Here is a 20,297-nt window from a genome sequence, read left to right on the forward strand (position 1 = left end):
TGTTGTTATTATTGTTGTTGTAGTCGTCTAGCGGAGTATAGATGACGTCCACGGACCTTTTTAGACAGTCCAGTGGAACACTTGTAGGTGTTAGTGAACTATATGTTCATTGGTGTACTCCATCCCCCTCATGGTTGCCTTTAGGACATGTATGGCTGAGGAGTCCCCTTAGCAGTAGTGTCCATCTCGATGATATTCCTTAGGCTAGGTCCCTTGTGATAGGTTTTTAGGGACGTAAAGTGAGGATAACGGGAATGGGTAATCAGGGTTATTATTGATTGATGAACTTAATAGATTTATTATTATTGTGGGTTGAAAACCCTATATGCTCACCAGGCTCCCAAGCCTGACCCACTCAGCTTTTTATATTACAGGTAGTGGACCCCGAGCATAGTCGGATGATGATGAGAGATTTTTGGATTTTAGGCCAGTAGTTGTAAATAACTGTTGTAAGGCTTATAATGTCTTGTTTATGCTTTTGATCTGTATCGGAACATGACATCCCAAGGTTTTGATATAAAATGAAAATATATATTTGTTAAAGAAAGGTTTTGATCAACTTTTATCATGTTTTGTTTTGGGGACAAATTCCACAACATCTTTTAAAAGGATTACTCTGATTTTATTTTAAAAGCATAAATTAAATCGGTCTTTTCTGGCCGAGAAATTAGGGGATGTCCCAGTTGGTATCAGAGCATTAGTTTAAGCAAACTAAGAAATTGTAGGATTTTTAGACTTAAACTTAGAATGCTAAGTGATGATTGTAAGCTGAGTGTCTAGTATAATTTAGACACGAGCACTAGTTTATTTTAGGAAAGATGCCTAAAATGCTTTTATGTGCTAAATGCTATATGTTTGCCATATATGCCATTATTTGTTCGGATCTATGGTCTGTTGCCGACCGGATCTGGAAACCTTATGTGTGTAGGATTCTAAGCGTATGATTACGATATTAGAACTAACATTTAAACGTTTCGGAGTGATAAGGGGAAATTGAAATATCTATCGAGGATAAAGATCTAAATTCGCCTTATTTGGTATATAGATTATAATGGCAAGAACTCGAAGTGGAGTTGGAAATGCAAAAAGAAACCAACAACCTCAACCGCAAGTGGTGGAACAGGTGCCTATAGTAGAAGCTGCACCAGAACCCATCACCATGGCTGGAGTATGAGCCATGATTCAGGCAATGATGGCTGATCAAAGGGAGGAAATGAGGCAAATATTGCTGAGCAACAAGAGTGAACCTTTTATGCCTGTTGAACAACCTGAATTAAATGACAGTCAGTCTGAAGAAGGGAACAACATTAGATCTGTTGGTCAAACTGATCCTCTTGTGGTTGGGAGAAATAACCACGAGGATAGAGTGGAGAGAAATGGATGCAAGTATAAAGACTTTATGACTTGCAAGCCATCAACTTTCACTGGAAAATAAGATCCCGTCGGAGTATTGGATTGGATCTCGGAAATGGAATTGGCTTTCATGACATGTGGTTGCTAAGGCAAGTTACAAACCACATTTGCAGTGCGTCAGTTCAGAGGTAGCACTGTTCGTTGGTGGAAAACTCTGGGGAAAACACTAAGCCCTAATGAGCCACTGCAACTGACTTGGGCAGAGTTCTTGGTGCACTTCAAGCGCAAGTACTGCTCGGCCCAAAATGTGCTTGAGCTAGAAAACCAATTCCTGACGTTGAAGAAGAGAAGTATGACCGTTGATGAATACACAAATAGCTTCACAGAAAAAATGGAGTTTTCTTTGCGTATTATCCCAAATGAGCTGAAAAAAATTGACAGGTACGCAAAGGGACTTCCATGGGAGTATGCGGTGCCAGTACGTCAGACACATACTTTGGAGGTAGCTATCTGGGCTGCCAAGTCTGTTGAAGATATGATTAAGGGGAGAGCCGCCAGCAAGGTTGAAGTTGGCGAAAAGAGAAAGTTTGAAGGAACTTCAGGTTCCAATAAAAAGAACAAATTCTCGAAGACTGGTTAGAGGAAATTCGGAGGAGGAGCCGAAGCCAAGTGGTGTGACAAGTGTAAGAAGAAACATGCTGGGAAATGTAGCGATGAAGTCACTTGTTACAAGTGTGGAAAGCCTGAGCATTATGCCAATGAATGCACCTTTGTTAAGAAAGTCTGTTTTGGATGCAATGAATAGGGGCATATTTTGATTGATTGCTCGAAGAAGAAGGATACAGCAAAGCCCAATCTTCCACCAAAGCCGAAGGCGAGAGCCTTTCAGATGACACTTGAGGCTGCGAAAGAAGAAGCTGATGTCGCTTCAGGTACCTTTCTCGTAAACGAATTGCCTGCCCAAATTTTGTTTGATTCTGGAGCCAATTACTCCTTTATTTCGCATGAATTTGGTAGAAAACTAGCTTTGCCTGTTGATAGACTAGTTAATGCTTTAATAGTCGAGGTTGCTAGTGGCAAGTTTATACTTGTTAGCCATCGTATGAAAAACATCCTCATTGACTTGAATGGGAATAAGTTCCACGAGGAATTATTAACTATTATGTAGGAAGAAGATACTAAAAGTAAAACTGCCAGGGAAAGAGTCGTTTATGGTGTATGGAGACAAATGCAGAGTAAACTCTGGAATCATTTCCCTAATGAAAGCCAGAAAGTGTTTGGTCAAGGGATGTACATCATATCTAGCATTCGTGATCGATGCTAAGAAGGAAAAAAAAGAGGTGCAGAATATTCTGGTGGTGTGTGACTATCCGGAAGTCTTTCCCGAAGATCTTCCTGGATTGCCCCCTGATCGACAAGTAGAATTCTGTATCGAATTATTACCAGGAACGACGCCAATAGCAAAAGCACCGTATCGATTAGCACCAACAGAGATGAAAGAACTTATGACATAACTTCAGGAATTATTGGAAAAAGGTTTTATTCGAACTAGTTCATCACCCTGGGGAGCTCCGGTGTTATTTGTAAAGAAGATAGACGGGAGCATGAGAATGTGCATCGATTACAGAGAGCTGAATAAGGCAACAATAAAGAACAAGTACCCGTTGCCAAGGATTGATGACCTGTTCGATCAGTTGCAAGGTTCGAGCTATTTCTCAAAGATCGATCTTAGGTCAGCATATCACCAGCTAAAGATAAGAGAGCATGATATTGAGAAGACTGCGTTCAGAACAAGATATGGACACTATGAGTTCTTGGTTATGTCTTTTGGACTAACCAATGCTCCAGTAGCTTTCATGGATTTAATGAATAGGGTTTGTAAACCATTCCTAGATAAATCTGTGATAGTGTTCATAGATGACATTATGATTTACTCGAAAAGCCAGGAGGAGCATGGCAGACACTTGCGAGAAGTGTTAGAGGTATTAAAGAAGGAGAAGCTGTATGCAAAGTTCTCCAAATGTGAATTTTGGATTCAAGAAGTCCAATTTTTGGGTCATGTGGTTAATCAAAAAGGGATAATGGTTGACCCAACGAAGATTGAAGCTGTGATTAAGTGGGAACAACCGAAAAGTCCTACGGAGATCCGAAGCTTTTTAGGATTAGCTGGATATTACCGAAGGTTTATCCAAGGTTTTTCTTCGATCGCTACTCTATTAACAGCTTTGACCCACAAAGGAGTTACTTATAATTGGAATGAGAAGCATAAGGAAGTTTTTGAAAAGTTAAATAAGAAATTGTGTGAAGCACCAATTCTTTCTTTGCCTGAATGAGTTGATGACTTCGCAATTTATAGCGATGCATCTAGAGTTGGGTTAGGTTGTGTTCTGACCCAAAGGGATAAAGTGATAGCATATGCATCGAGGCAATTAAAAGAGCATGAAAAAATATGGAGGCATTATCTTTATGGCACAAAGTGCAAACTTTTCACTGATCATAAAAGTCTTCAATATCTCTTAAATCAGAAGGAATTGAACATGAGGAAACGACGCTGGCTAGAGTTACTCAAGGACTACGACTGTGATATACTTTACCACCCTGGTAAAGCAAATATTGTTGCTGATGCTCTCAGTCGGAAGGTAAACCTTGAAAAGAAAAGGCCAAGAGCGTTGAGAATTAAAGTTGTCTCGACAATTGTGAAAAGTATAAAGAAAGCTCAAGAGGAAGCTTTAGAGAAAAATGACCGAAAGGAAGAACGTTTGGGAAAAACGTTGGTGTTTGATACAAACGGTCAAGGACTGAAGGTATTCCAAGATAGGATTTGGGTACCAAAGACGGGAGGAGTAAGAAATCTTCTGATGGAAGAAGCTCACAAGATCATGTACTCGATTCATCCCGGCAGCACAAAAATGTATAGGGATCTAAAACCCTACTACTGGTGGCCGACGATGAAGCTCGATGTTGCTAAGTATGTGGCCGAGTGTGTAAGGTGTGCTAGGGTTAAGGCACAACATCAGAAACCGTATGGGAGTTTAGAACCTTTACTTGTACCCATGGGTAAATGGGAAGACATCACCATGGATTTTGTGACTAAACTGCCCAGAACGAAGAACGGTCACGACATGATTTGGGTGGTCGTTGATCGCTTCACTAAGAGTGCGCATTTCATAGCAGCCAACGAGAAATGGTCTATGGATAAGCTTGCGAATTCTTACATGAAGGAAATTATGAGGCTTCACGGTGTTCCGTTATCGATTGTATCAGATCGTGACAGCCTGTTTACCTCAAGGTTTTGGAGGAGTCTACAAGAGGAATTGCGTACCAAGTTGTGTTTGAGTACAGCTTCCCATCCGCAAAGCGATGGTCAGAGCGAACGAACAATTCAAACATTGGAGGATATGCTGAGAGCATGTACCCTGGAATTCCAAGGTAACTGGGATGAACATTTACCTTTGGTAGAATTTTCCTATAATAATAGTTTCCACTCAAGCATTAAGATGGCACCTTACCATCCTTTGTATGGAGAAAAGTGTCGAACGCCGTCATGTTGGCTGGAAGCTGGGGAAAAGCAGTTTATGGGACCTGAAATAGTCCATCAAACTACTGAAAAGTTGAAAGTGATTAGGGAAAGGATGTTAGCTGCTCAAGATCGTCAAAAGAGCTATGCTGACAAGAAAAGACAATCGATATCATTCGAAGTTGGAGACTCGGTTTTACTTAAGATTTGGTAAGAGGGGAAAGTTGAGTCCAAGGTTTATTGGACCGTTTAAAGTTCTTCAAAGGATCGGGAATCAAGCTTACAAGCAAGAATTACCAGAAGAACTAGAGGGTATTCATAACACCTTTCATGTGTGTTATTTGAGGAAATTCATGGGAGATGTACCCGACATAATTCCAATTTCTGAATTAAGGTTGGATGAAAACAAGAGGTTAATTGAAGAACCAGAGACAATCATTGACCGTAAGACTAAGAAGTTGCGACGCAAAATGGTTGATTTAGTGCTTGTGCGTTGGAAACATACGAATGGGCCAAATCTCACCTGGGAAAGGGAGAGTGACATGATGAGTCGCTATCCGCATTTGTTTGCTGATGTGTGATTCCGGGGACAGAATCATCCTAAGGGGGAGAGAATTGTAACGCCCGTGTTTCTAGGCTAGGCATTAATATTGACATAATAGTCTAGGTTAACCTTTGTAACTCACTTTGAAGAAATAAAGAGGAATTATGTGATTATTACGTGAATTATGTGTTTTATGCTTAATTATTAGGATTTAATTAATTAAGAATAAAAATGAGCGCCGAAAATAAATATTAGATAAAGCCGATATTTATTAAGAAAGATGTAGTGGTCGTGACAAGGATCCCGCATATATAAAGAATACTGAAATCCGAGTTATAAGGAAGAAGTTATGACCTGTCGAACTTCCGCGACAAAACCAACACGGTGCCGAATGACGTAAAAAGTGAGTTTTTGATAAAATACATTTTAGCCTTAGTGATCTAAATGAAAGTCGTAGTGTTCGTTAAACTGAGAGTATGAATAAAAAGAACGCCCAAATCTGACTTCGTATGAGGAAGTTATGATTTTTCTAAGCTTCAGCTTAGAGTAGACAGCTAAAAACTCGAATTTTAGATCGAGTGATGTTTAGCCGATACAACCTAAACGAGAATCGAAGGTCTCGTAAATAGCAGTACAACGGTAAAAAGACAGACGAAAACGGACGTCGGATGAAGAAGTTATGAATTTTTAATGGATTTCCTGTCTTGGTCTGTTAAAAATAATAATATAAAAATTAAATCAAAATTAGCCGACGAAGTCTAAACGAAAGTTGTAGAGCGTAATTTTACCTACGCGTGCATATAAAGAACGTCAAAAACGGAGCCCGTATGCGAAAGTTATGGATTTTAGAAGTTTTGGCTCAAAAATCGAGAAAAACACGAAATCCGAGGAATTTTGCATGGACAGACTTCGGCCACGTCACCCGGATTCCCGCATACATGCCCCGTGTCGGATTGTGATTCAACCGAAGGGAGGCCCAACCGAACCAGGACGCGTGTCCGGTGACTCCTCGCATCCGAAGCCACCTCGCCTCCTTCGACGCGTGCCCTCCTGACGTGTCCGAGCTTCGCAGGCGCGCCACCTTCCACCCCTCGGACCCTTGACCTCGGTCCAATCAGAAGCCAACACCTGGAGCCTCGCACGTGCGTGCCACCTGCCCCTCGCATCTGCTGACACATGTTCGCTTCTCAGCCCTCGGATCAGAAGCCTCGCCCCTATAAATAGAAGGGTGCGAGACGTCCCGGGTATATTTTGGAAAAGTGACATTTTACACCCCTAAACCCATATTTCTTCCATTCCAACTTCACCCAAAGCCCCGGTATTATACGAAAACACCCAAAATACGTTCCGAAGTGCCTGAAGACCCGGAAAAAAATTTATCTTTTCGGTTTTGAAGCCCAACCCCCGCAGAGCCCGGTTTCTCAATAAAACTCCCGGTTTTATTAGAAACGATCGTTTTCGGAAACGAACTGCTGCCCGATTATCATTAAATCATGTGAGTGTGTAGTCAGTTTCATCTTACACCTAGATATGAAGTATTTTCTATAAAATCTTCTGACTTTTCCAAAATATACCCGGGAGGTCTCGCACCCTTCTATTTATAAGGGCGAGGCTTCTGATCCGAGGGCTGAGAAGCGAACAGGTGTTAGTAGATGCGAGGGGCAGGTGGCACGTACGTGCGAGGCTCTAGGTGTTGCCTTCTGATTGGACCGAGGTCTAGGGTCCGAGGGGTGGAATGTGGCGCGCCTGCGAAGCTCGGACACGTCAGGAGGGCACGCGTCGGATGGAGGCGAGGCGACTTCGGATGCGAGGAGTCACCGGACACGCGTCCTGGTTCGGTTGGGCCTCCCTTCGGTCGAATCACAATTCGACACGGGGCATGCATGAGGGAATCCGGGTGACGTGGCCGAAGTCTGTCCATGCAAAATTCCTCGGATTTCGTGTTTTTCTCGATTTTTGAGCCAAAACTTCTAAAATCCATAACCTTCGCATACGGGCTCCGTTTTTGACGTTGTTTATATGCACGCATAGGTAAAATTACGATCTACAACTTTTTTTTAGACTTCGTCGGCTAAATTTGATTTAATTTTTATATTATTATTTTTAACAGACCGAGACAGGAAATCCGTTAAAAACTCATAACTTCTTCATCCGACGTCCGTTTTCGTCTGTCTTTTTACCATTGTACTGCTATTTACGAGACCTTCGATTCTCGTTTAGGTTGTATCGGCTAAAAATCACTCAATCTAAACTTTGATTTTTTAGCTGTCAACTGCTAAGCTGAAGCTTATAAAAATCATAACTTCCTCATACGAAGTCAGATTTGGGCGTTCTTTTTATACATACTCTCGGTTTAACGAACACTACGACTTTAATTTAGATCACTAAGGCTAAAAAGTAGTTTATCAAAAACTCACTTTTTACGTCATTCGGCACCGTATCGGTTTTGTCGCGGAACTTCGACAGGTCATAACTTCTTCCTTATAACTCGGATTTCGGTATTCTTTATATATCTGGGATCCTTGTCACGACCACTACATCTTTCTTAATAAATATCGGCTTTATCTAATATTTATTTTCGACGCTCATTTTTATTCTTAATTAATTAAATCCTAATAATTAAGCATAAAACACATAATTCACGTAATAATCACATAATTCCTCTTTATTTCTTCAAAGTGAGTTACAAAGGTTAACCTAGACTATTATGTCAATATTAATGCCTAGCCTAGAAACACGGGCGTTACAATTCTCTCCCCCTTAGGATGATTCCGTCCCCGGAATCACACATCAGCAAACAAATGCGGATAGCGACTCATCATGTCACTCTCCGTTTCCCAGGTGAGATTTGGCCCATTCGTATGTTTCCAACGCACAAGCACTAAATCAACCATTTTGCGTCGCAACTTCTTAGTCTTACGGTCAATGATTGCCTCTGGTTCTTCAATTAACCTCTTGTTTTCATCCAACCTTAATTCAGAAATTGGAATTATTTCGGGTACATCTCCCGTGAACTTCCTCAAATAACACACATGAAAGGTGTTATGAATACCCTCTAGTTCTTCTGGTAATTCTTGCTTGTAAGCTTGATTCCCGATCCTTTGAAGAACTTTAAACGGTCCAATAAACCTTGGACTCAACTTTCCGCTCTTACAAAATCTTAAGTAAAACCGAGTCTCCGACTTCGAATGATATCGGTTGTCTTTTCTTGTCAGCATAGCTCTTTTGACGATCTTGAGCAGCTAACATCCTTTCCCTAATCACTTTCAACTTTTTAGCAGTTTGATGGACTATTTCAGGTCCCATAAACTGCTTTTCCCCAGCTTCCAGCCAACATGACGGCGTTCGACACTTTTCTCCATACAAAGCATGGTAAGGTGCCATCTTAATGCTTGAGTGGAAACTATTATTATAGGAAAATTCTACCAAAGGTAAATGTTCATCCCAGTTACCTTGGAATTCCAGGGTACATGCTCTCAGCATATCCTCCAATGTTTGAATTGTTCGTTCGCTCTGACCATCGGTTTGCGGATGGTAAGCTGTACTCAAACATAACTTGGTACCCAATTACCCTTGTAGACTCCTCCAAAACCTTGAGGTAAACCGGCTATCACGATCTGATACAATCGATAACGGAACACCGTGAAGCCTCACAATTTCCTTCACGTAAGAATTCGCAAGCTTATCCATAGACCATTTCTCGTTGGCTGCTATGAAATGCGCACTCTTAGTGAAGCGATCAACGACCACCCAAATCATATCGTGACCGTTCTTTGTTCTGGGCAGTTTAGTCACAAAATCCATGCTGATGTCTTCCCATTTACCCATGGGTACAAGTAAAGGTTCTAAACTCCCATACGGTTTCTGATGTTGTGCCTTAACCGTAGCACATGTTACACACTCGGTCACATACTTAGCAACATCGAGCTTCATCGTCGGCCACCAGTAGTAGGGTTTTAGATCCCTATACATTTTTGTGCTGCCGGGATGAATCGAGTACATGATCTTGTGAGCTTCTTCCATCAGAAGATTTCTTACTCCTCCCGTCTTTGGTACCCAAATCCTATCTTGGAATACCTTCAGTCCTTGACTGTTTGTATCAAACACCAACGTTTTTCCCAAACGTTCTTCCTTTCGGTCATTTTTCTCTAAAGCTTCCTCTTGAGCTTTCTTTATACTTTTCACAATTGTCGAGACAACTTCAATTCTCAACGCTCTTGGCCTTTTCTTTTCAAGGTTTACCTTCTGACTGAGAGCATCAGCAACAACATTTGCTTTACCAGGGTGGTAAAGTATCTCACAGTTGTAGCCCCTGAGTAACTCTAGCGAACGTCGTTGCCTCATGTTCAATTCCTTCTGATTTAAGAGATATTGAAGACTCTTATGATCATTGAAAAGTTTGCACTTTGTGCCATAAAGATAATGCCTCCATATCTTTAGGGCGAATACTATCGCTGCCAACTCCTTTGATTTTATTTTAGAAGCATAAATTAAATCGGTCTTTTCTGGCCGAGAAATTAGGGGATGTCATAGATCTTGCCCCAAAAATTACATAAGATCTATAACATCTTAATGTTATCACACGTTGGGCATTTTCCATAGAATATACAATCGAGTTGTAACATTTTCATGTTATTATAAGAATCTCTCCCATGAATTATACCAAAAGTTGGGATCCTCACCAGAATATAACATTAACATGTTATCTATTGAATCTATGGTGTTACACAAATTTTTTTTTTATCAAAGTCCATAACCTAAACAGGCTATCTTAAGGAGAAATTTTCCGCATGCGACCTGAGATCCTTATATTTAAGGCTCTCTAAGGATCCTTGACCTTAAGGATCCTCGTCAACCTTCATTGGTAAAAAGCCTCATTATCGGAAGTAAACTGAAGTTCTCTGCTAAACTGAGATTTATCCTCAGCAAATTTCAAAACTTAAGAAAAAACTTGAAGATAATCAGGTTACATCATTCCTTGTTCATAACTTTGAAATTTTAAGTAAAATTAAGAATCCTAAACTTTTTAGGATCCTAAATCAATCACTAACTTATGAACTTTCAAACTACTTAAAAAGTAAGTTCTTATCAAACCGTTTAGTCTTAAAAATTATCCATTGTTTTTAGGATCCTAGTTATGCAAAGATATTAGTATTGTATTATGCAGGAACGAAGAAAGTAAAAAGAAAGATTAGCCATTATATTCAAAATAAATGGCTTACAGCTCTACAGGAGTCAAACGATTACGTCAAAAAACTACCCTAGTCACCTAAAAAAGGCCTAGACCTTAGCCTGGTCATCATCGGCCTTCTTCTCCCCTCCCTTAGTAAGCTGCAGTACAGGATCCTGGCTAGCGGTAACAAGCTTGCTAGTCATCTTGGCCACTGCCTCGCGCCAACCGTCCACGCCCCAGGAACCTGCATTTTTAAGATCCTCCGCAAGACGGATCTTGGCCACCCAAACAACCACCGCAGTGCTGACCTTCGTGTCAGGGATCACCTCTTCCATCTCGTGTATGTACTCCTCCTCCTCTCTCTCAGTCTTCTCCTTGCTGAGCAGCTCCACCCTCCTCAAAAGATCCTCGTTGGTCACCTTCCACATCTTCTCCTGACCCTGGAGGGCTTGTTCAGCCCTCTCCGCCTGAATCCTTAGGTCGGCGGAAACATGATCAGAGACCTATGATAGAGGTATAGTGAATCAGCAAAAACCAAAATGAAAAATGAAGCGAGAGTAAAATCAAGACTTACAGCTTGGGGGAAAGAGACCAACTTTTGGAGTGCTTCCTCAGCTCCAAGGCTCTCCAAAGATAAACATGTGGATTCAACAGTTTTCCTTTTCCGGGATCCCAGATTCTTCGTTGTCAAATCCACGTTTGATCTTGTAGGAGGAAGAGAAGACGAAATGTTCTCCTTCTTCACCACCAACTGATCTCCTGACGTGGCCATATCAAGATCAGCAAGAGTGAAGCGGGCACTAGAGCGAGTGACTTTGGGTCCTGTATATTGAAAAAGACTATTAAGGATCTTTATCACAAACAAAAAGAGACTAAGGATCCGTACCTGTCGACATGAGGTCAGTGGCGGAAGAACTCTCCTGCAAGGCACTTTGATCGAATCGGAAGGATCTCTCGGCTTCAGACAAGGCCAAGAACATCTCAATCTTCTCTTCAGAATCCTCAACGACGGGAACAAGTTCCTCGAATGTGAAGGCTGCAAAGAAACAAAAAAATAAGAATAAGATTCTAGGATCACAAGGAAAAGCATTGACATCCTACCCTTTTTAACCCAATCTATGGGTAAGAGATCCCCATTGAGAACAGAGTTATGTCTCACAAAGAGGTATCTCCCTTTCCAAGCTCCATAATTATGCTTCGTTTTCAATACTAGAGAATATCTGAGGGTTTCGACCTTGAGGAGGAAACGAGAATTTCCAAAGGTTGTGAGATTGTATACGCAGGCCAATTCAGAAAGGCCTATGTTCAGACCTTATGATTGATTTATCTAGTCGACCCAATATAGGATCCTCCAGACAATTGGCATGGCCTGGATATATGAAATCCCAATCGCTCTGAAAAATTTAGAGACGATCCCAGGGAAAGGATATATCAAGCCCAAGGAGAAAGGGTACTCAGGAAAGCACACCCAAGTGGGAGAAATAAAATTAGGCTAAATAAGAGGATCGAAGAGCCTGAAAACAGCTTCGGGTGGAAAGGCTCCATTGAGTCTTAGAGACTCAATGTCATCATCATCAAAAGAGCATGTCTCCTCATAAGAGAGGATCCCTTGGTCGGCAAAATCATCGTCAGGAAGGGCCAAAATGCTTTTACGAGAGACAACCATTTTTCGACCCATGGTAGAAAGAATAAAAGCCTGGAAGAAAAAATTACCTTCTGGTTGCAAGATATCACGAGAAAAGCAAAGAAGAACAGATAGAAGATTATGGAACTAATCGATCATATTTATACTGGACCGATGAATATTGTTAGGATTGAATCCTAGTTAGATCGAATAGATTCAAACAAGTAAAGAATATGAGCACGGACAATAGATCAAAATGTGCTTAATGATTATAAGCCACAACCTCATAAGAAATCGATGAAGAATTTCTACTGTAGAGGTGTGTAGGATTACAAGACTATTTCCAAAGTTACAAAATACGATGCATGCATGCACCTTAAATACTATAACCCTACTAATAAATAACGGGTGGACAGGCCCAACCCGGTTACAAAATGGACTGAACAAATAATCACAATGACACAAAACTTAAACCCAACAATCTCCCCCTTTGTGTCGATTGAGGTGAGAGTCCTTCAAGGCTGAGTTCGCTTCTGCACTGCAAAAACTATCAGAATGATGCTCAGCAGAACCTTGCAAACTTGGATATACCATAGAATCATATCAGAAAACCACTTCTTGTCTCCTTTGTTGTTACCCTTGTACTTTTTGACCATATCCAAAACATACTCCAGGCAAGAGGTAGTGAACATATGCTTATCAGCGAGAAAGAAGAAAGCCTTATGAAAGTCTTCATCGTTTCGTTCTCTCATCTGAAATGCCACATACCATCCTTCCTTTTGTATCCTCCCAGGCTTCAATTTATCAAAACCTTTTGGGACTTATTTAGGGAGTACACTGGGCTTCCTTCGCAACACAACAACAATCTCCACATCCATTTTGCATACCTCTTGAATATACGAGATTAACATCTACTTGAGGTGAACAATAACGGGCTCATAATTTTGTCCATCTCTCAGCAATAAGTTGTAAAGTATGATCCAGTCATAAGGATTGAGGCATGACAGATCAGCGAGAGTGAACTCGTGGACCTGACTGGAAGAACCTCTCACAACCTTGAACTTCGCATTTTGGAAGCTGTCGGTTTTGATTGGACCGGTGACCTTCACTGCGGTAATCTTGCTAGCACTCCACGTTTTGTATTGTGGCTTCATATGCTTGAGGTAGAACGAGAAGATTAAGTGATCAGTGCCGCTATCAGTAGATGGGACATTCACTACTTTCACGAAGTTGCGAAACCTGAAGGCTTTCGGAGTTATTGGCATGTCCAGCTGCGAATCTTGTGTATTCTGAATATCGAATGACACAACCGGTTCTAGCCAATATTGACTCGACATATCCACAGCTTCATTTTGAATACGCTTTAGAGTCCACACTGGAAATAAGAGCTTTCGGCTTTCCAGTGTGACCTGAGCTTCGCGCTCAGCTTTTTCCTTTGCTTCAGCCTCGCGAATTATTCTATGATACTCATCCATCTGAGCTTCACGTTCCTTTCTTCTTTTCAGCTCATTTTCATCAGGCTCTTCATCTTCACTGTTTTCAATAATTGGCTCTTTGTTGAAACATTTTTCTTTGACTTTAGGCTCAGTTTAGCTTTTGACAGTGTGCTTGACTGAAGTTTTGGGGTCTTCCTTATTTGATTGTGTCACACCTTCTCCCCCTTGTTTCGGAATAGAGCTTGATTCCGGAACACCTTCCAGTCTGTGAAGCATGGTGAAGACGGGCCTGAGTTTCTCAGAGAGATGCTTCTTCACCATTATTGTGATCATTGAGTCACGAGTCTCAATAATATTTGAAAGCAGTCCATTGACATCAGCTATACAACTCTTCATAGCTGCTTTCTCAGACAGTAGATCCTTGACTAGTTTTTCAGCGTTTTCTAACTTGACCGCCAAAACTTTCACATTTTCAGTCTTAAAGGCAAGAGCATCCATGATTTTTCTCTCCATGGCTAATTCATCTTGAAGTTTGAGATCTTTGAGGAAATGGATGAATTGAGCTCAGCATGGTCAGTTTGCAGACTAGTGCGAACCTCTTGAAGATTCGCTTTCTCTGTTTGAAGAGATGAGCTCAGGCTAGAAATAATTGTATTAGACTTCGCAGTGTTTGATTCAAAGGAGCTCTGGAACTACCCCATGAATACTCGTGCATCAGTAATTAGTTTATCGACTTTTTCGTTCGTGTAGTTGCAAATAGAAGCAGAAGCATCTACCGCCTTGTTCATCTTTTCAGGGTTGGCGAAGTGCTCTTTCGTAAGGGTCTCAAGAAGGGACTTGATCGTGGCTTGCGAGTAATCATCGTTGGATGATGCCTTTGAAGCTTGAAGCAACGAATCCAGTTTTTCATGAATCGCCTTGAGTTGCCCTCTCGTGACGGGAGCTTCGTCATCACTTTCAGTCCTGATGTTAAATGGACTGTAGGTGAATCCTGGGAAGTCGTCTTCATCATCACCATAGATCATGTCTAGATCATTTTGGCGTAGAGGAGAAACGGGTGGTGTGGAATGACCAGCTACGAAATCTGAAGCTCCTGCCCCCGCATCAGATGCGTTGACAGTAACAGGAGGCTCAACAGTGGACGTTGTGGTGATGGTAGTGGATTCAGTGAAAATAATAGGTGGGGATTGCGAACGCCCATTGAAACAGGTGGGCATGGGGCAATGGAGATGGGTGTTGAAATAGTGGCAGTATGAGAAGGAATAGAGACATCTTCAAAGAAATCATTGGTAATAGGAATTGAGATAGGAATCTCAAAGGTTACCTCAGGATTCGTAGAAATGGGCTGCAAAACCTCAGGATGTGAAGTTGTCGTAATGTCTTCATAGTGTACTGGCTCATCATCTGGAATGCGAACGTCAGATTGAGTGGCAGATTGCGAACCTTCGTTGTGGCTGGGAGTTGGAGTTCTCGGCTTGCGATCCGATTTCTTTACCTTTCACTTCTTTGTTGGAGTTGGAGCAGATGCAGATGAGCCAGCGTGTGCTTTTTGTTTCTTGGGAGTTTAAGCGGGTTCGGACGAACCCTCTTGAGCACCTTGTTTCTTTTCTCCTTTGTTACGTGTGACATCCCCAATTTCACGGCCAAAAAAGACCGATTTAATTTATGCTTTTAAATAAAATCAGAGTAATCCTTTCATTAAAAGAGTTGCAGAATTTGTTCCCAAAACAAAATATGATAAGAATTTATCAAAGCATTTCATAAAGAAATGTATTTTCATTATATAACAAAATCTCGGGATGTCATGTTCCGATACAGACCAAAAGCGTAAACAATTCAAAATAGACCTTACAACAGTTACATAGAACTACTGGTCTATAATCCAAAAATATCTTGACAATGTCATCCAACTTATGCTCTCGTGCCACTACCTGTAATACAAAGAAAAACTGAGTGGGTTAGGCTTGGGAGCCTGGTGAGCATATAGGGTTTTCAACCCACAATAAATAATTATATTTAGTTCATCAACCAACAATAACCCGATTACCCATTCCCGTTATCCTCACTTTATGTCCCTAAAACAACTATCACAAGGAACCTAGTCTAAGGATTTTCATCGGGACGGACATTACTGAGAAGGGGTTTCCTCCACAATAAATGTCCTAAAGGCAACCATGAGGGGGATAGAGTACACCGGTGAACACATCGTTCACAAACACCTACAGGTTATGAGCCTGCTAGCGTTCCATTGGACTGTCTAGAAAGAGTCTGTGGTCGTCATCCATACTCCGCTAGATGACTAGATCAACAACAACATCGAGGCCTCTCATCATTTTATTTCATCACACACCAACTATCTACCCATGTTCTACCCAACATATTAGTAGATAATAATATATACATTTCTATACAGCTAAAAAACCTGTACAAAACTAGTTCAAATAAACAAATAATATATAAACACATAGCACGTATTTTATAGAGAATACTTCATATCTATGTGTTAGAAGAAAACAAATATACACTCACTTGATAGGAAGATTATCGGACATCACTACGGCTCTTAGAGTAGTATTCTTCAGTGAAACTGGGATGTTCTCTCAGAATTTGGGCTTCTCGCAGGCAGAGTTTCGGCTCGACAACTCTGTTTCTCGGGATCTTCGGGGCTTCGGGACTCGCTTCGGGTGTTGGGATGATATCGGGGCTTCGGGGGGTTAAAAGAGGGCTTAGAGAGAGTATCGGGAGCGAGAGAGTGATAAAGTAGCAACTAAAATCGGCTGCCCTTCGATTCTATTTATAGGGCTGATTTTTTGATTTTCACGTTGTGAACCCTTATTTCACGTTGTGAACTTGGTCAGGCATAGGTCATCGCCTTCGTCATCAGTCCACTTGCTCTGTCAGGCTCCAGAAGACGTTAGAAGACAGTTCACGTCGTGAACACTGTTTTCACGTCATGGTCTCTGACACAACTTTGGGGTTCGTGCCCCGAGCTTCAGAAGTTAATATCTTTCGCATACGAGGTCCGATTTTGACGTTATTTATATCCACGCGTAGGTGATATTATGCTTTAGAACTCTCGTTTAGACTCTGTCAGCTAATTTTGAATTTAATTTTTGTTATATTATTTTTAGTAGGACAGGACAGGAAAACTTCATTAGAAATTCATATCTCCTTCATCCAACGTCCGTTTTCGTCTGTCTTTTTACCGTTGAACTACTATCGACGAGATCTTCGATTCTCGTTTAGATTGTTTCGGCTAGAAATCACTCGATCTCAAAATCAAACTTCGGGCTGCATACAGCTAAGCTAAAACTTAGAAAAATCATAACTTCCTCATATGAAGTCAGATTTGGACGATCTTTTTATGCACGCTCTCGGTTTAACGAACTCTATGACTTTCGTTTAGATTACAAAGGCTAGATATCGCTCTATCTTAAATTCATATTTTAGGTCATACAGTGTCGTGCCGGCTCTGTCGCGAAAGTCCGACAGGTCATAACTTCTTCGTTATAACTTGGATTTCGGCATTCTTTATATATTCGGAAACCTTGTCACGACCACTACGACTTCCTTCGTAGATATCGGGCTTATCTAACATTTCATTTTGGCGCTTATTTTCATTCTTAATTCAATTAAGCCACACAATTAGGCATAAAACACATAATACTCAAATAATACATTCTTATTATTCAAAACAGGTTACAAAGGTTAACCTAGACTATTACATCATCATTAATGACAAGCCCAGAAACACGGACCTTACATTACCTTCTTTCTATCCTTCTTTCTTTGGTTTGTCATCTTTATCGATGATCGATTGCATCTCACGAGTTAAAGGACGAAAGCCTGAAAATGGAATTTTTCAGTAGGATTCAAGAATCTTGCTTGCTATAGGGACATCGCGAAACATGGCTTCGGGAATGGAGCCAACGAATAAGAACTTTGAGTTGTCAGCAGGAATGATGTTTGTAGTGTGAAAGAAAGAAATGGAAGATATCAAGGAGTCTTGCATCGCCGGAATCTGGAGCTTCTCAATTGCCCTTTGAATGATGATAGTCCAGAAGCGAGCACATGAAATTTCACTATGTCGGGTTGTAGAATGGGTACTTTGGACCAATTGAGCCCAAAGAACAACCCCAAAATCAATGTTGAGTCCTGTGTAGATCCTATTCGTGATGATCATGAACAACTTACTGGCACAATCCGAGCCAGTCACACGCTCAGAAAAACTTTTGAACAGCAGGGTAAAAAGCCCATTCCATTGAGGTAGCAGATTGGGTTTCCTGAATTTAGAGATGGTAGTTAGGGTTTCTTTGTACCCCATTTTGTAAAACATCTCCATGATGGATGCGATGGAGACGAAATCAAGGTCAACCATATCATCATGTTGAACAAGCCTTAGTAAGGAGAAAAATCTGGACTTGGTTATTGAGGTTTTCCTGTTGTGAATTTCAAAGGTGATTCTTTGTTCCTCTTTGATATAGCTAGCAGAAGAATAGGCTTTTGATAAGAGAGATATCAGAACAACCTCTGATTTGGTCAAAGCGATGACCAGAGGAGAGTATTTCGAGCACTCGAAAATGAGTAGAAAAAAGCTGTCATACTTGAGAGGATCAAGATCGAGAATCAAGTTTTGATTGGGCTTGATGGTAAGAAGCGGCGACTGTGCTGATTGATCTTGAACAAAAGGGGTTTCTAAAGAGGCGACCATGGATGCTTATTGGAGAAGATTATGAATAGTAGAGAGAAAAATCGCCTGAGGGTTTTTGAAATCTTTTGACATTGGTGAGGAATGATGAAACGTCGAAAACCTTTTATACCATTAACCAGGAGAGACAAAATAGGGCGATGGTTGTGTTTTATCCTCTGAAACGTCGCGTAAAAAGACGTGATGTGACAACTGTTAAGCCAGAAAAAGGTGTCAGACGCTTATTTGAAATCTTATCCATTAGGATTTCCACTTCAATTACTCCCTTTCGTAGTTGATTTACGTACCACCTTCCACAATTAAGACAGATACAAACTTTCGCTTTTAAGTAAACCCCAGTTGAACTGTGAAACTGAAAATGAATGTGAGTACCACGAACCAAACTTTTGGAAAATCACAAGTATCTTCGTGTGAGAGTGTGCCAAAGATAGAGAAATAAAGAAAAACATATATGTGGGATTTTAGTGATGTCTTGTTTAAGACACAAAACAGTGGATCCCGGGCAACGATCTCTTCCTTCGAAGTCAAGAGAGACTAAGAAGTGTCTGTGTGGTTCCCCGTTGAATTATGATCATCTGTTTATTAAGAAATAGTGAAAGCCATCTTTTAAAAACCTTGTAGGGTGGCTTCACCTCCAATCAAATCTGAAACTTGATATAAGTCCGAACGTTCGGATGAAGTACTTGTTCGACCAGTGTAGTCATTTGAACAAGTAAGCTTTGGAATTATCTTAAGTGACAGGGATTTGCATAGAAATCTCAAGAAAAATAAAAACTAGATCTACTTGGTAGAAACGTCTTAGGTCTAGAACATTTCATTAAGATCTCACAAAAGAAAAAGAGATTTATTGGTACAGACCGCGAAAGTGGACATTCGTTAATTCCACGGTGAAATATCTAGAACATGTATATTGTTCACCATCAATTCATATAAGTGTGTTGGATTTTGGGTTTCACTTAATTCGTGGTGATAACGAATTGAAGATCATAAACACAGAAGTTATGTAACCATAAACCTCAGTGGTAATATTGTTGGGTTTTGAGCATTCTAACACTCCTAAGTGTACATGCAACCCTAAATACCTTGGATCTATTTTTTCTCTATTATACATGCAAATATGAATATTCCAAGGTATTATCCTAACTAGCATACAAAACATTGATTCATATGGAATAATATAAGTTAGAAGACATACCTTTTGATGTAGCTTGATTCCATGGAGCTTAAGAGCCTAGTGCCCCAAGTGTGACACCTCAAATGGTTCACACAACACCAAATACACTTAGAATAACTTGAGAGAAATGAGACACTTCATGAAATCGGCTAGCCCTCACCATTCCTTCATAGTGGCCGATTTTTGGGAAGAATAAGATTCTTATATAGTGTGTCACAATTAGGGTTACACCATGTAAACCTTAATTGTCATGGCCTTTCATTTCCATGATCCATGGGTACAAAAACACCATGGAGCATCCTATGGGTTTTAGCCCAACTTGATAATCCATGGAGCATTAGCCCACTATACAAGTATGGATGATTTACACAATCAACCCATATATTTAATTAGTCTCATTTTGATCACTTAATTAATTCCAAATTAACTCTTGATCAATACTAATTAAATAATCTTATTAATATATTAGAACTTATAATATATTAATAAACCTTAAGTGTTATTTCTCTCATTTTAGTCTATCCAAATGCATGATGCCATGAAACCCAAATGGACCATGCCAATCGGGTCAAGTACATACCAAATATAGTTATGGACTTAGACACTAATCCAACAAATATCTGAGAGTCTCGAGGGTTACATTGGTGAATGCGAAAGTGAAGGAGAAGAGTATGAGGTGGTTCCAAAGAAAATAGTGTACCTCTGCTATGTGAAAGTGACCAAGGAGCGAACTCTTAACTCATAATGAGAAGATTAAGCTAGCTTGAG

The sequence above is a fragment of the Lactuca virosa genome, chromosome 5 (assembly GCF_052849685.1).
Source record: "Lactuca virosa cultivar CGN04683 chromosome 5, Lactuca_virosa_CGN04683_v6, whole genome shotgun sequence".
Taxonomy (NCBI): domain Eukaryota; kingdom Viridiplantae; phylum Streptophyta; class Magnoliopsida; order Asterales; family Asteraceae; genus Lactuca; species Lactuca virosa.